Consider the following 16,115-nt stretch of genomic DNA (forward strand, 5'->3'; position numbering starts at 1 on the left):
GCTACAAGACGGGCTTATCTACAAATACAAACCTTACTATAAAAAGAGTTTTTCAAGAGATTTTAATAGGCAATTAAATACTTAACTGAAGGAGAAGTGGAAAGTTTTTGTGTTCTAAGCTACCACCTATTAAAAAAATATCAGCCAGAAATTAAAATTAACTTTGTATAAAGTATTTCAGAGGTAGAAATCAATATACATGTATATTTTTTATATCTATATAAAGACACTTCATGGTTCCATGCTGGACATGCGATGCGCACACCGGCGTGAGCTTTCGGAGCTCCACAAGGCACCTCAGTGGGCAGCCCTTCTTCTGTACACCTTGTCCAGTCACCACTGTGCCAGGTGACCCGAACTGGGGACAGGAGGAACCTTCTCCACTCTCTCAAATGCTAATATTCATGATATCGTGATTCATAGTGAAAGAATTACTCAAACTTCGTTCTGGCCACGTTTTCTGTTTTCTTTCTTGTACCTGGGCACAGGCTAAAGAGTTTGATCATGGGCCCTGCACAGGCCAAGGAGTATGGTTATCGGCACAGCACCGGCTGAGCGGAGGTGCGTGACCATTGGTCCCACATGGGCTGAGGTGTTTGGCATGGGCCTGGCACAGGCCTAGGTCATGGGCGTAGCACAGGCTGAGAAGTGTGATTATATACATTGTGAAGCACTCGAGAAAGATGGCTCCACAGCTTCTCCTCGATGTTCTAAGAGGAACTGCAGCAGAGAGTCTTATGACGTTGAAATGAGCCACAGGTGGGCTGCTGGGATTTCTGTAGCCCCTCTGTACAAACAGTGTCCCAGGCACAGTAGCTAAAACCGAACTGTCGTCATCAGTGTTCCCTCTCCTACCTACTGAGCCCAGTGATACTTTAGTGTCAGCTCCAGAGGATACTTCTGTGAGTTCCCCTTCCCATACCGCGGCCGAGTATTTCCGTAAACAGGCTGTACTCGGCACTTCCTGCCACCTCGACTCCCACTTTCTACCCTCCGTCTTTCCCCTGACCTCATCCGGGATTTAGTCTTTCCTCACGATAGCATCTCCCGAACGTTCTCTTACTTGTGAAGCTGGAACGAAAGTGTTCCTGTTGAGCTCTGTCCCTCCCAATGGCTCTACATTGGTTCATCCATCTGTCTTCTTGATACCTCTCCTTGAAAAATACACTGGCACCTTCTCAAGTAAAAGCCAGGAACCTTCCCTTCCAAGCTACTCTTCGTGCCTCCTTGTCTCTCCTGGGCGAATGGTACTGTCATCACATGGTGTCACCCTTGGTCCCCAACTTTCTTGGATCTCACAAATACAAAGTGTCTGCCTAGCCCTGTCTTCAGACATGCACAGGCTCTATTCAAATACTCCACCTTCACCCTCAGACACAGGTCAGCCCCTGGGAGGACGCAGCTAATGTAGGATGAGCAAGACCGCCATGTTTAAAAGAAGGCCCGTGTGGACATCTTCCCTTGGGGAGAGTAAAAGTTCTAAATTCTAAAAACTTGAGCACTGTTCAGAGAGGCACAGCAATGGTGAACCCCTACCTGTCTGTACAAGGGATTGGCTTGGCGCCAGGAAGCCACTGGATGGAGGGATATTGTTTTAGACAGAGGGGCTGCAGAAATGGCTGTCACCTGCTTTACTGCCATAAGCCACCCTTCTCATTGCCTCCATGCCTGAGTTCCTCTAGTGAGTCTCCGCATAACATCTGTGACAGTATCTTTGATAAACAAGTTCTTGTCTGAACCTTCACTGGATTTTCACTGCTTTTAGATTAAAATGCAAGATGATTTAACTAGTCTACGAGAGCCTTCAGGATCTGGGTCCTGATGTTCTCACTAGCTTTGGCTCCATTCCCCCACCCCACCCCACACACACCCAAATTGTTCTCAAGTGCAGAAAGCTCACCCTGGGATGCTACTGTCAACTGCCCTGCTTGCTGACTTAGGCACTCCTAGCTGCTCACATAAGGGGTGGGGGCGAGGTGGGGGCGAGGTGGGGGCATGGGGGGTCTCCTTCACCCTCCCTAGCTCTTGAATATTATTCCAGAGAATTCCAATATATAGTAAGCGGGACTCTTCAATGGCGTCCTGTTTTATATCCTCATAGTACTTACGTGTTTTTGCTATTTACTTGATTGACATCAGTCCAGATTACTAGTTGTATGTTTCATAAAGACAATGACCATACTGGTCTTGTTTATCACAGTGGACCAAAAAAACCAGGATGGTGCTTGACACACACAAAAAATGAGTGCTTGATGAATATTTGATATGTGGATGAAAATCTATTCCACGAATAGAAATGGAAGGTCTGACACCACTTCAGGGCAGAAGATTCACATTTAAGGTCTAGTCTGTCAGAAGTACCTTTGTGTCTGTGACTTGCATCTGTTTTGAGAGGAAAGATGATGGTGACTGAGTTAGTCAGAAAAGACATCTGGGGAGGGGAGGAAAGTGATGCAGGAAGAGGAAAGGAAGCAACAGAGAGCATGCTGGGAACAGTTCGCTGCTCAGAGAGCATGCTGGGAACAGTTCGCCGCTCTCCTGGTGACTGATCAGGAGGGAGAGGAGCAGACCGAGGCTCTGGCTCCAAGGACAGAGTCAGCTCTCTTGGAATTTTGCAGTTGTCCTTTCCTCATCGGTCTTACCAGCTGCCGGAAAAGCTTCCTCCCTGGGGCCGCTGGCCACTGTGCTGTGGAATATTCTGAAGAGGACCACAGATAAAGGAGATGCCAAACATCTTAAGCTACAACGCGAGAGAGACGGTCCTCCTCTTAAGTTAGGATCACATTTTTTTACCCTTCCTACTTTCACTTCTTTCTTTTGTTTCGCTTTATTTGGTTTCTCTGTGTAGCCCTGGCTGTCCTAGAAATTGCTCTGTAGACTAGGCTGGCCTGGAACTCACAGAGAGATCCACCTGCCTCTGCCTCCTGGGCATTGGGATTAAAGGTGTGTACCACTGCTGCCCCCACTTTTATTTCTACTAAGTTCTTTTCTCCTCTGGAATACACACTGATCGATGCCCAAGTTTGTATTTTTATATATAATACGCATTATGTTCACACAGTTATTTTTTGAATTATAAGATATATGGTCTGTTAAATTATCTTGTTAGGAGAGCAGCAATATTAACAAACTAAGTTCACTTTATATGTTGAGGTTAAAAAAAAAACCTCCTTGAGTTGATAAGATGGTTAGGCAGGAAAGGTGTTTGCTGTATATTCCTGGAGATGTGAGTTCGACACTTGGAATCCATGGAAAGATGGAGGGAGAGAACCAACTCTATCAAGTTGCCTTGTGATCTCCACACACACACACACACACACACACACACACACACACACACACACACACAAACCTGGGTGTTCATGTGCCATCACACACACACATGCATGTATGTACACATGCACGCACTAAAACCTCCTTCTAAACGTCTTATGTAGGGATTGTATTTCAACATCTTACTTTATGAAATGCCACCAAAATGATCGTAACCAAGGATCTGACCTGAGGGGAATACAATGTTTGTTGCAGTAAATCTCTTTTCAGATGGCTCTTATGGTCAGTGAAAAAAAAAATCTGTACACTGGAGAACACATAATCCAAATAAAGGAAGAATGCTGGAGGTGTGTCTCAGTGGCAGAGAGTTTGACTACAAGTCAAGAGTTGATGTTAACCTTTGTGGAGGACTAAGGTGGGGAGACTCTCAGTAGGGACCCAGAGACTGTGGTAGGAGAAAGAGAACCTATCATCTACTCCTGTTTTACCATAGATAGCTCCAGGCATCCAGCTTGGCCTCATGGTTGGCTGGCCTCTGAATTCCTGGGTCTCTACATTGCTTTTCCTGATAGGTGCATATCCCAGGCACAGGGCAATACTGGGGGCAGGGGGTGGCTTTTAGATTATGATGTTCGGGAGGATAATAGCAGCAGAATTTGTTTGGTACTGCTACTAACATCCCTAGCACTGAGTGAGGTACCAGACCCCGTGAACTGAACTCACATCACACACACAGGCTGACGCATTTTACAGAGGGTGACGCTAAGGAAGGAAGGTTAGGTGACTTGTTAAGGGCTGCACATCCAAGCCAGTAGGTAATAGAGAAGGGTGCGGAACAGCCTCCTGACCGCGTTCCTGCTCGACGCTGCCTTTGTTGCGTATAGTTCTTATTGAGAGTAGGGACTCAATTGCTCTTCTGGAGTGATGAACAGAGACTTGCATCTGAAGTGGCCATCAGAAGCAGATCTATTGGTTTTCCTAATGGGGACTCTGAAATGTCATTTATCTGAACACTGGACTCAGACGGACAGTCATTATGGTTACTGTGTTGAGCTGTGAAAATGCTGGAGACATGGGTAGGATTCAACAGACAATAAACCTGGATCTTTCGGGGGCAGGGATAGTGGCATCTATTTGAAACTGTTCCTCTTATTGCCACTCCTTGGGCCAGGATTGAGTTGAAAATACTCACGTTAGACATTGGGAACACGGAGTTTGACACACGAATCCTTTTACTTCTAACTTGCTAAAATTGTCTTGCCAAAGTGATGTATGGATTGGGACTACTTCTTGCTATACACGTTTCCTGTTGAGTGCTACAAGTGACTGGGGTTAGAGAATACTGATGTGGCTCTAATGGAATCCATTTGCTTCCAACTTAGACTATTAGAGAAAATAGAAATATTATTAAGATCAAAGCCATTTGGTTAATAGAAGCTTTGCAAGGGTTGGTTTCAAACTGTATAGGTTCATTTGTATCTCTTCAATCATCACTTTTGGTAACAAAATCTAAATAGGAAAGATATATGTTCATAATTTCTGAACAGATTGATTATTTATGGTATTTCTGCCCTTTCCAAAGGACCATTTCCAGTTGGGAGCTGTTGCTAATAGCCTTTACACAAGTATCTGTTTCACTTTCACTCTCAGAAGACGTAAACTAGACACTGCAACATTGTAACATTTAAAGCTGCTGCACTTGCCCATTGAAGCTTCATGTCCACGCTCATTTTGAAAGTATGAATCAAGGCACCACCTGGGCTCCCCCCCCCCAGTAGAAAGGCAGTCTTCAGGGTGGGCCAGGGTTCCTAATGATGGGACTGGGACCAGTGAGCGATCTATAGGAGTTAGTACTGCTGTGCATATCCTGAACGTTACCTTCTAACCCTCATGGCACCTCTGAGAACTACGGTCTGTTATCCCTATCCCACTAGTTAGAGAACTAGAGCTTAAATCAATGAAGAAATCTGCCAGGACCACTCGGCTAGAAAGCAAGGATCCGGGTGAATGACACCATAATGCAGAGCCCAAGGCCAGAGCCTGATTTTAATCTTTCTAAACAGCAAAAGCAGTGCAGGAAGAGATGATGTCCTTAATACTACTTGAAACGCAAAAGCACACAAACAACTCCCTCACACCACCACCCTAATCACTTGGTGAAGTGGCTATGTCTGGAATTGCAGCACTTGGGAGGCGGAGCAGAAGGAAGGTTTGCAAGTTTTAGGCAGCATGTGGTACAAAATCTGACTAAAAAAAAAAACAAACAAACAAACAAACAAAAAAAACCCGAGGTAGTAGAAAAGTCAGGGGACAGTTTGTTGGTAGAGTGTCCCCAAGCATCTGCTGGGGGGTCGGTGGGGCGGAGAGGTTGAAGAGAGGGAAGGTGAAGTCCTGGGCAGTTTTGCAGGAGTTGGGAGCCAGTTGGAAGAGTGATCTCCACAGGGAGGGTGGAGTAGAGTCCTGCCCTGCCTGTCTTCTGGAAGAGTTAGCTCACAAAGTTGTGGCGAGTGTGGATTGGGAAGTCTTGCTTCTGGCTCTAGGTCTGTCTCACATGTGAAGTTGGCAAGCCACAGAAGCCTTCTCAGCCTCCATTTCTCTCGGCAACATGGAATAAAGCCTCTTTTCTTTCCCTCCCAGATTGTGAAGGTCTGACGGAATGAGGTATATGGACCTGACGTTCGCTCATACAGACACTAGCTCGCAAGCCGACACTGTGAAGCTAGTTTTATAAAGTGAGGAGAAGGTAGGAATTGACACTTAGCTGAGATGGTATGTGGGTGGCAAGTAAGCACATGAGAAAGATGGGCAATTGTCAGTAGGGACAGGACAGTTAAGAGTTTAAGGGGAAGATACTCATTTCCCTACTGGAGAGAGCTAAGGAGCAGTAACCGTGCAAATGAAAATAGAACCACAGACCCTCTCCTGCCCTGTATGTGGAAATGAATAGCAACTTATGGTACTGTGGCAGTTTCCTAAAAAGTTAAACATTTATTTATCATCCAACTGACTTGCTTCGGTATGATAAAAATCTTACATCCACATAAAGACCTTTGTGTGGAGTTTTAGTGTGATTTTTCGTGTGTATTTTTTTTAATGGTGAATTTTACCACCAATGAAACAGCGCAGATGTCCATCCACTGGCAAATGGATAAGCACAGTGGGATCTTATTCGGCTATGAAGTGAAGCAAATTAGTCATGCACCCACAAACACAAGCGGATCTCAGATGTATTATGTTAAACGGAAGGAAAAGCACGTCGGATTCAGAAGGTGATCGAGTATGCAACTGGCCCCATTTATCCCAGGTTCTCAAACAGGCGAGCTTCCGGGAGCTAGGGGGTGGGAACAGCTTGACTCTGGTGGCGAGGGGGCTAAGATGCTGTTAGAGGCTGTGGAACTGATCTGTGTTTGGATCATGATAGTGATGATATCATTGTTATTTTGTTGATCTGAAATTCTTTGTAACAGTTACATCTTCGACTGTCTCATACACACCCATAAAGCCATCCCTCTCCATGTCACCCCTATCAATCCCTCCTCCTATCCCTTCCTATCCTATTTTCTCTTCGGTTAGTGACCCCTCTAATTTAAACAGGAGAATCTGTGTGATCACTGGTTTGGGACTAGCCATCAGAGCCTACTGGGGTCTAAATTTATACCCACCTGTAGGGTGACTCAAGTAATCTTCCTCAGAGGCTTTTGGCTCCTCTGGGAATGGTTCATGGATAGAGTTCAGGACCAAGATTACAGGGGAAGCCCTTCTAGGGTAAAGCCCACACCAGATATGCAACAGGTGATTCTCTGTCAATATGGCCTCAGAGGACAAAGCGCATCCACCTCTCAAATATTTTGGCCCATTTTAAAAAGTAGAAATGGTGGTGGAAGCCAAACCTTAGGTCTAGAGCAGGCAGTCTTGGTACCAGATCTTTCAAGGCTGTCACAAGACAACTTAATACATAGCCAGCTTTATTATTTATTTTCCTTCCCTCTTTCTTTTCTTCGTTATGTGTATGCATGTCTTACCCAGATGTGTGTCTGTGCAGTGTGTGCATGTCATATCCGGCAAAGCCGGAAGAGGGCAGCTTGTTCCCGGAACTGCACTGACAGGCAGCCGTGTGCTTCTGTGAAGTGCTAGGAATGGAACTCGGGTCTTGAGCAAGAGCAGCCAGTGATGATCACTGAAGAGCCTCCTCTTTATCCTTCAGAAGCCCTTTCCTTTCTTCCCTACCCCTCACCCAGTACCCAGCCTCTCTGTTCGTCTTGCTTTTTAAAGTGAACAAAGTCAGCTTCTACTTTCTGTGCCGCTTAGCTCTGTGCCCTGAAAATGGACCTGCGGAATGGTAGCGTTTCCATCTTCCTGGGCCTTTCCACCGTCGTGCAAGAGACGAAGAGTTAATGTGCACGTAGGTACTGATGGAAAGCCTCATACGAATCGGGGCAAAGAAGAAAGTGAAGTTCAGGCAGTGGGGTGTGGGTGCAGATTTAGGTGGGGGTGGGGTGGGAAGGTGGCATCAAGCAGTTGAATAGAGAGGAGAAGCAGGTGTGCGGTTACCCTGGCCACAGACATTCCACACAAAGATGCTCAGGAGACAGAGTTTGTATGTGCACAGAGAGACAGAGACTGGAAGTCAGAGGAAGGGACAACAACACATGGACACAGTGGGTTACACAGGAGTGGGTTACAGTCTAAAGGCAGTGGAAACCATCGAATGGTTTCAAGCAGAGAAACGGCATTTAAGAAGGCTAATGTGGATTTTACAATATACTTCATAATGAAAGAATAACTCAGGCTATATACGACATTATGCTGGAGGGGGCGAAACTGAGAACGTTTCCCCTAAAATCTGTAAGGAGAACATGGTGCCTCTTCTTTTCACCTTTATTCAATGTGATGCTCAAAATCTTAGCTAGCACAGCAAAGTGAGAGGAAGGAGGAAGACTGGGTGCGTAGGAAAGAAGTTAGATTATCTGTTTTCACACTGTAGGATCCTGTACTAAAAAGACCCCCAAAGACTCCACCAAAAACCTCTCAGATTCAACGAAGCTCGAAGCAACACTTTTTAAAATCAACAAAGATTAGTGATTTTTTTTTCTAGATATGCACAAACTTTCTGAGAAAGAAAACAAGGGAAAACACCATTAATAGCTGGAACTTTGGTGTTCGATAATAATCCTGAAACTTGTTCTACAGACCAGACTGGCCTCGAACTCACACAGATGCTACTGCCTCTGCTTCCAGGGTGCTGGGATTAGTGGTGTACCCCACCGCTACCCACTTCCTACACATTTTAAAACTATTATAAATAGGGTTTGTATATTACAAATAGTTTGTTTCTTGGTTTTTGAGGCAGAACTTCACAGCATAGTCAGGACTGTACTGAAACTCACTGTGTAGGCCAGGCTAGCCCCAAACTCCAAGAAGTCCTCTTTCCTCAGCCTCCTGAGGATTATTACCATACACCTAAAATACCTAAAATGTCTAAAATTCTCTGGGAAGTATGGAAGGTGCCCTAGAACCAAAGCGATCCTGAGGAAAATAACGATGCAGAAGTATAATACTCGATTTCAAATTACACGGCAGAGCCATTGTAACAAAGAAAAGCATGGTTTTGGCGCAAAAATGGACACACAGATACATGGGATAGAATAGAGGACCCAGAATAAACCCACAGAGCCACAGCTACGTGGCTTTTAACAGCGATTACAGAGACACATGCGGGAGAAACGAGACGGCTCTGCTCAGAGAAATGGGGCGAGGTTCCACTCTCTCACCTCGGCTGAGGCTTTCTCTGCTGTGTGGTGTTTTAATCTCTTGAGGTCCCATTTGCCCTTTGCTGCTCTTTCTTCCAGACCCACAGGAGTCCAGCTCCAAATAGTTGGAAGACTCTAAGACCTGAGCCATTGAAACGGCTGGAGGACTAGGTGGGGAAAGTGCTCGAAGACTCAGACATAGGAAGGACTTTGTAAAGAGGACCTAAAGAAAGGTCAGCAGTGGGCAATGCTAGCAAGGATGTGCACACACACACGTGCGTGTGTGGGTGTGCGTGCGTGCGTGTGGGTGTGTGGGTGTGCACACGCATGTGTGTGACAATATGTCAGTCGGTATGGAGTCTCCTCAAAACACTAGAAATGGAATTATAATATGATCCAGCTATACAACTCCTGGGTTACCCAGAGAAATCTGTGGTGGTTTGAATTTGTTCGGCCCAGGGAGTGGCATTATTAGGATGTCTTTTTTAGGGTTTTATTGCTGTGAACAGACACCATGATCAATGCAAGTTTTATAAAGTACAACATTTCATTGGGGCTGGTTACAAGTTCAGAGGTTCAGTCCATTATCATCAAGGTGGGAGCAAGGCAGCATCCAGGCAGGCCTGGTGCAGGAAGAGCTGAGTTCTACATCTTCACCTGAAGGAAGCCAGGAACAGCCTGAGCATCCTCAGGCAGCTAGGAGGAGGGTCTCCAAGCCCACCCCACAGTGACACACCTACTCCAACAAGGCCACACCTTCTAATAGTGCCACTCCCTGGGCCAAACATGCAAACTATCACACAGGAGGTGTGGCTTTGTTGGAGTGGGTGTGGCCTTATTGGAGTAGGTGTGGCCTTGTTGGAGTAGGTGTGGCCTTGTTGGAGGAAGTGTGTCACTAAGGGGTGGGCTTTGAGGTCCTATGTGTAAGCTCCAGGAAGTGTGGAAGAGACCCCCACCCTGGCTACCCGCAGAGGTCAGTCTCCTCCTTGCCTTAGGATGAAGATGTAGAACTCTCTGCATCTCCAGCACTATGTCTGCCTGCATGCTGCCATGCTTCCACCTTGATAATGGACTGAACCTCTGAGCCTGTAAGCCAGCCCCCATGACTGAGACGGCATCTAAGTGAGTGTACCACATAGAGACTGGCACATCTGTGTTTCTTATTGTACTCACAACAGCCAAGATATAGGACTACTCTAGATGTTAATGGTTGAATGAATGAATGAATAAGTGAATGGGTAGAGAAAAATGCTTGTGTGTGGGGAGGGGTAGAAGGACAGAGAGATAGGGGGAAATTTATTTAGGATAGAATTATGTCACTTGTGAAGTCAAGGATGGAACGGGAAGTCATCGTGCTAAGCACAATAAAGTAGACTTAGAAAAAACGAGTATTGCATGTTTCTCTCATATGCAAAAAGTATAGATTAAAAAATGACATGAAGATAGAAAGTGACCATAGGAGATAAAATGGTCTTAAGAAGAGAGAGTGGGAGACAGGTTGAATAGTGGGGAGGGGATTTTGTGTCTTTTCTCAATACAGAATCACTCTTGCTATCTATCTATCTATCTATCTATCTATCTATCTATCTATCTATCTATCACCTATCATCTATCTCTCATCTATTAATCAGTCTATCACCTATTATCTCTATCATCTATCAATCTATTGCCTATCTATCTGTCTTACAGAAAAGCAGAAGAGACTACTTGAGAGGGAAAAGAGCACAGGGCTGGGGCAGAAGGGAGGCCAGTGGATATGATCAAATACAGTGTTACCCGAGTGTGCATACAATACCGTAATAAAAGGCACTGTGTTGTACAGAGACTGGAAACTAGTAGTGAGGTTCAGTGTGGCTGCTAAAGGTAGAACCAGTTCCAGGTGGAATCCACTCTGAGCGGGACGCAGCTGTGGCAGCTCAAGCAGAAAATGCTTAGACCTGGTTGGTGAAGAGAGACCAGATTCTGGGTATTTCTGTGAAACTCCATGCAGACTGCAGGAGGCCCTGAGAGATAAGTAAGAGGCACTCGGTACCCTCAAGGACTCAGGGTTCTTTTTAAGAGTCTGGGCTCCTGCACGGAGCCGTATTGGATTTGGGCCTAGCTGCTTTTTGACTGCATGGCTCAAAGTGGCTAGGTGACTCTGGGCTGTTTGGCCACAGATATTCACCCCTAAGATGACTGCCATAAGTCTTAAGATTGTTGAATGAAAGCCTCTCCCATGAATTTACGGCACAGGAAGATAACATTCAAGGGATGCCTCAGCTCCCTTAGCAGATACCTGTTACCTCCTGAATCAACACCCAGTGTCTCTACCGCCTGACCTCTTTGCCTCCAGCTATCACTACCTATATCCGCACCTCCCCCTCCTCTGTGTTTCACAAAGGACACTCCCCCTACCTGAAAGCCTTAAAAGCTGTAACATTCACCCCAATAAACGAGACCTTGACAACAGAATCTTGCTTGGTCTCCTTCTTCTCTCGCCCCCTATTTAGGCCCAAGGGTAGCGCCCCTTTGGGACCCTGAATAACTGGGTCCCCGCTGGCGGGGACAAGTGGCGCCCGAACACAGGGACCCCGAAGTACGGCCAACTACCGGACGACGGAGACAGGGGATCCGCGGAGAGATTGAGGACTCTTCAGGCTACATCGCTCGTGCATTGCTGGAGAGGGAGGTAAGACCGGTCGAATAAGTGTCATCCCATCGCCATGGGGAAGGTATTGTCTAAGGAGGCTTGTTTCATAGGAGAGATCAAGCGCTCACTCAGGGAGAGAGGATTAAGAGTAAAGAAAAAGGATTTAATCAAGTTTTTTTGTTTTATTGATGAAAGGTGTCCCTGGTTAATTTTAAACAGTGTGGGGCTAGCTTAAGTAAAACTTGTAATAAAAAAGGGACAAGGTAATGGTAAAGTGTTTTTGCATATGCGTTCTTTTAGAGTTATATTTTAGTCTTTGGATCCTGACTAGAGAGAGTCTGGTAAAACATATCTTATTCCAAACAACAATTAAATTGGTTATTACAAAATACTGATATTTGGCCTATCACATATACAAATCTCAGACAAAATTGATAATTTTACTCTTTACATGCTTTTGTATTTCCTATAAATCTGTGCATACAACCCATAGGAAATGAGCTTACTATATTTATAGGTGGTTCATCTAATGAAAAGGCTACATGTATGATTAGATCACTTGTTTATTCTCTTCAGTTTCCCCTGCTTTAGCACAGATTATTAAATTACGTGCTGTAGCCACTGTTTTTTTAAAAAAAAAAATCAAGCTTTTAAGTCATATACTGATAGCCAATGTATGGCTTATGGTTTACAGTTGATTAAAAAGTTTCCCTTTTTAGATACTATTAGCCCTCAAATTATACAATTACTTAATGCTATATTAGAGACAGGTTTTCTACTTAAAATCAATGAGTGATTTCAGTGTGAATTGTCTGACAACTCACTGTCCTTTCAGTGCTCTGGCTCAGACAACTAAACAAAACCATAGACCCAGCTCTTTGAAAATGGTAATGGAGTTGATAACACACCCTCTTGAAAAGAGGAAGACTCCATTTGCTTACTTTCAACTCCTAGCCTCACCCTGCCGGCTCAGGGATTTCTAGTGTGACTAAATCTGGACAATATTTATAGGATTTGGCATCTCTAATTAATGCTTATGTTTAGGTAAATAAAGCTAGTGAGGGGCTGGAGAGATGGCTCAGTGGTTAAGAGCACTAAGTACTGTTCCTTTATAGGCCATTTAAGAACTCAAACTGGATTGCCTAGACCCCTTAACAAGGGAGGACAATGATACCAGACAGATTATAGGCCTTACATAGGAACAGTTAGTCAAAAAATCTCATTCTTTATATATCCAAAACAGTAATGCTGGAGACAATAATTTGGTATAAAAGTCAATTTATAAATACAAGTGCTCAGTGTCCTCAATTTAATCCTCAAGGACTTATCTTAATAAATAATATTTTAACAATATTTTAGTAAATAAAAAAGGGGGAGTTATCCCTGTATTCTAAAATATGCTCCTTTTATTTCAATTTTAAAATTTGGATGCCAAGAAACACTCTGAGTTTATGGCATCCTACAACTAGGCATACTTCTGCCTAGGTGAAATAGAAAGATCCACATATTGGCGTGACCCTGTTCAGATATTTTATACGGGGAAGAGGGAATCTTTGTGTTTTTTTCTACAGGATGCTACAGGAGTGTGCCAGCTGCCTGAGTGTCTGGTGAGACATGCTGATCCTGGGAGCATGAAGATTCAGCTCTCCTGGTTCGGGTCCCTGGAGTCATTCCTGTGTCCTTGGAGGAATATGGAAGATTCCCCCTCATCTTTTGTCATCACAGAAATTTTGGCGTTGCTACAGTCAGTGTTACCACTGCGTGTTCCCGTCCCACCACGGCCTATGCTCAGACCCTCTGTGCACTGCTGCGTTCTGGAGAAGACTGGACTCCAGCTGTTACCCCTGCCCCCCTCATTCCCCTGGCTACTCTTGCTGCCTTAACTGGTGCTATTGTTAAGCAAGCACAGTGGGTGAACTTTCTGGAGTAGTTGCTAACAATTGGGAATTCTAAATTTTATTACAGGAGAGGCATGACTAGGCCCTTGGTGGTATGGCCATAGCAGCTGAGGAGAACCAGATGAGGTGCCCACTACTTATCGGGAGAGGCTCAATTTCCACAATCTCTTATATTAATGCCATCTGGCTCCTACTCTTTCGCCCCTGGGCTCAAGTAAGAGGAATGAGAAGATGATCCAATGTAGCTATCCTCAGGGACGGGCAACTTCCTCTGACCCTTGACCAATCTAAGACAGGAACCTTGGGGGCGACAAGGTGATCCTATGATGGATAAGGCTGGGGTTTGAGAGGTCGATCCTAAGACAGAGGTGGCTACACCCCGTTTAAATGTATGGGCCGGTCAAATGCTCCTCTGCCCAGTTTCTCCCCCAATAAACACACACGTATAGCCCAGAACGGTGTGTTACAGCATAAGTTCATTCCTAGCCATTGGGGTGCAGTCCTAACTGCAAGAGTGGCTCACCATGGCCGAGCTGGGCACTCTGTGAGGCATGTCTGATCTCTCTCAGACCACTACTTCCACCTAATGGTCTTTTATAAAAGAAAAATGGGGGAGATGCACGGAGCCGTATTGGATTTGGGCCTAGCCGCTTTTTGACTGCATGGCTCAAAGTGGCTAGGTGACTCTGGGCTGTTTGGCCACAGATATTCACCCCTAAGATGACTGCCATAAGTCTTAAGATTGTTGAATGAAAGCCTCTCCCATGAATTTACGGCACAGGAAGATAACATTCAAGGGATGCCTCAGCTCCCTTAGCAGATACCTGTTACCTCCTGAATCAACACCCAGTGTCTCTACCGCCTGACCTCTTTGCCTCCAGCTATCACTACCTATATCCGCACCTCCCCCTCCTCTGTGTTTCACAAAGGACACTCCCCCTACCTGAAAGCCTTAAAAGCTGTAACATTCACCCCAATAAACGAGACCTTGACAACAGAATCTTGCTTGGTCTCCTTCTTCTCTCGCCCCCCATTTAGGCCCAAGGGTAGCGCCCCTTCGGGACCCTGAATAACTGGGTCCCCACTGGCGGGGACAGGCTCCTAGTGGCAGTGATAGAGTGTGCAACCTAGGTAGGGAGAGAACTGTAGGTGGGGCCCAAGGGAAGCTTAAGTTTGGGGTTGAAGGGACAAGACTACGTACTAGACACAGAGAGCAGGGAGAGGACTTCAGAAGCAGGCTCAGTGTGCTGTGGATGTGCTCAAGGCAGTAAAGACCAGTGGCTTGTGGAGAATCAGAATTTTACCCTAGAAAGTGGAGAGCCAGGGGCTTTTAAACAGGAGAATAAGAACGGCAAATGTCCCCTCCTCATCTAAACAGGTGAGTCAATCCACTGATATCGACAAATAAATTAGACTTGAATTAGAACTTATTAAATGTGTGTTGTTTCTTATCGGAGTCATTTTAGATGATTTTTGGCCAACAGATGGAGTTCCTTTTCATTTTATCGGTACCGGCAAGTAGAAGTTGGATTCCTCTTTAGGCGGAGAAATACGATTGATCTTGTAGTTAATTAAAATTGAGCTTCTACTCTGTGGCAGGCAACGTGTGAAGTCAGCACTTGAGACCTGGGCATGGGGGCAGTGGTGTTCTTGGCATTTGTGGAGCTTACGGTAAGAGGCAGATGCGGGCAAGTGGTACCAACCGTAGTGTTGTCACTAAAGGGAAGTTCAAAGAGAAAACACTACAGAAATACCTCACACAGTGCTTGCTTCATTTAGGGGCTGCAGGAGGCCTTCGCTAGGAGAAGGTCTTACGGGAAGACTAGGTTGGTTACAATTTTATCTGGCAGGAAAAATCATCTCTCTCATTTTAATTAACTTCTCTTTTAAGTAGTTCTTTGCAAACAGCACGAAACAAGATAAACCAGCTCTCTGTCTCTCATTTTACAGCGAAAGCAAGCTTTTCATTAACACTCTGGGGTGAGGTGTGAGGTGATAGGAGAAGAAGCTGGGGTGGGGCTTCCTCATTTGTAGAGAACAGCACTGTGAGGTCCGCCATGCAGGTGTTTAGGAATCTCATTGGCAAGGAGGACCAAACAGTACTATGAGGCGGTGACACCAGGCAGGAGTCATGGCCACGCGCTGTTGGGCTGTACAGGTGAGCAATGTAGAGCATAGGGCAGGAAGCACTGGAAATTGGAAAGCATAATGGGGAATAGGTCAGGGGTCCCCAAGGGGCTCTCAGGATCTCAGGGGCAGAAGCACCCTAACTGTGACTGGAGGACAAACAGGCTCACAGCTGTCTGGTGAGACCATTTCAGATCAGTCTCTTCCCTCCCTCTAGACAGGCCTTCACTATGCCTGGTGGGCAGAGGGGAGTGTGGGTGGAGAAGGCAGTGAGCTGGGCTGGCTTTAGAAAGAAGGGGCTCATCTATCTTCTGATGCAGCCTAACGGCGCTTTTATATTGGCGTGTGTCTGTGTGTCTGTGTAAGCATACGCAAATATAGAATAATGCACTTTAAGCAGTAATACACCCTTAATCGTCCTTGTCACCTCAGAAG

The 16,115-nt window shown here is 45.5% G+C and overlaps 1 protein-coding gene and 1 long non-coding RNA gene across 30 annotated transcripts in view; one reads left to right on the plus strand and one right to left on the minus strand.

Moving 5' to 3' along the window:
* Magi2 (membrane associated guanylate kinase, WW and PDZ domain containing 2) overlaps positions 1-16,115 on the minus strand; it is a 1,483,910-nt gene that overhangs the window by 4,849 nt on the left and 1,462,946 nt on the right. The window lies entirely within an intron of this gene.
* Positions 2,505-14,553, plus strand: LOC120102478 (uncharacterized). Of its 3 annotated transcripts, none has more exons than XR_010065753.1 (4): positions 2,505-2,772; positions 5,911-6,016; positions 6,395-11,694; positions 13,227-14,553. It is a non-coding gene; the product is annotated as an uncharacterized LOC120102478 (long non-coding RNA). The 3 variants fall into 3 exon arrangements; XR_010065752.1 differs by having other exon boundaries at positions 6,395-9,256; positions 11,516-14,553; XR_005504126.2 differs by having other exon boundaries at positions 6,395-14,553.

The sequence above is a fragment of the Rattus norvegicus genome, chromosome 4 (genome assembly GCF_036323735.1).
Source record: "Rattus norvegicus strain BN/NHsdMcwi chromosome 4, GRCr8, whole genome shotgun sequence".
NCBI lineage: Eukaryota > Metazoa > Chordata > Mammalia > Rodentia > Muridae > Rattus > Rattus norvegicus.